This window comes from Sapajus apella, unplaced genomic scaffold (assembly GCF_009761245.1).
Source record: "Sapajus apella isolate SASKATOON/1434 unplaced genomic scaffold, GSC_monkey_1.0 scaffold51, whole genome shotgun sequence".
NCBI lineage: Eukaryota > Metazoa > Chordata > Mammalia > Primates > Cebidae > Sapajus > Sapajus apella.
Window position 1 is genome coordinate 8,694,128 of NW_022436991.1, and position 759 is coordinate 8,694,886.

Here is a 759-nt window from a genome sequence, read left to right on the forward strand (position 1 = left end):
GCTGTCAGGGATGGAGGGTTGGGGTCTCTGGTTGGAGTCTTCTTCGTGTTTCCAAACCTTGGCCAGTGCTCCCAACTCTGATCTGAGGATATACTTGTTAAGCAAGGAGGGTTTTGTTGATTTAAAATAAATTTCATTATCTTGGAACAGGGTGTTTTTCGAATAGTAGCCTGGGACACACTATGGAGTTGTGAAAACCTTTTGCTGAGTTTTGTCCAGTGTTTTGTTTTTATTTATTTACTTACTTATTTTAGTTTTCCTTAGAGACATGGTTTTGCTCTGTCACCCAGGCTGTAGTGCAGAGGTGCTGTTTTTTTGTTTTGTTTTGTTTTTTAAAGAAATGGAACAGAACAGAATAAAATAGTAACTATTGGGGAACATTGCAAACTATAAAGATCTCACTTCTTTTTAAAAACTTTTATTTGTGGCAATAGAAAATTCCCAAACTAAGGACTGACTTTCCCTCCCTCCCTCCCTCCCTCCCTCCCTCTCTCTCTCTTTCTTTCTGTTCCTTCCTTCCTCTCTCTTTCTGTTCCTTCCTTCCTCTCCTTCCTTCCCTCCCTCCTTCCCTCCCTCCCTTCCTGCTTCCCTCCCTCCCTTCTTCCTTCCCTCCCTCTCTTCTCTCCCTCCTTTTCTCCCTCTTTCTCTTTCTTTTCTTTCCTTCCTTTCTTTTCTTTCTTTCTCTCACTCTGTTGTCCTGGCTGGAGTGCAGTGGCACAATCATGGCTCACTGCAGCCTTCAACTCCTAGGCTCAAGCC

General features: G+C 43.2%; 1 protein-coding gene across 2 annotated transcripts in view; it reads left to right on the forward strand.

Annotated features, from left to right (window-relative positions):
• Positions 1 to 759, forward strand: part of EEF2K (eukaryotic elongation factor 2 kinase) — an 80,320-nt gene that overhangs the window by 18,660 nt on the left and 60,901 nt on the right. The gene's annotated exons all lie outside the window — the stretch shown is intronic.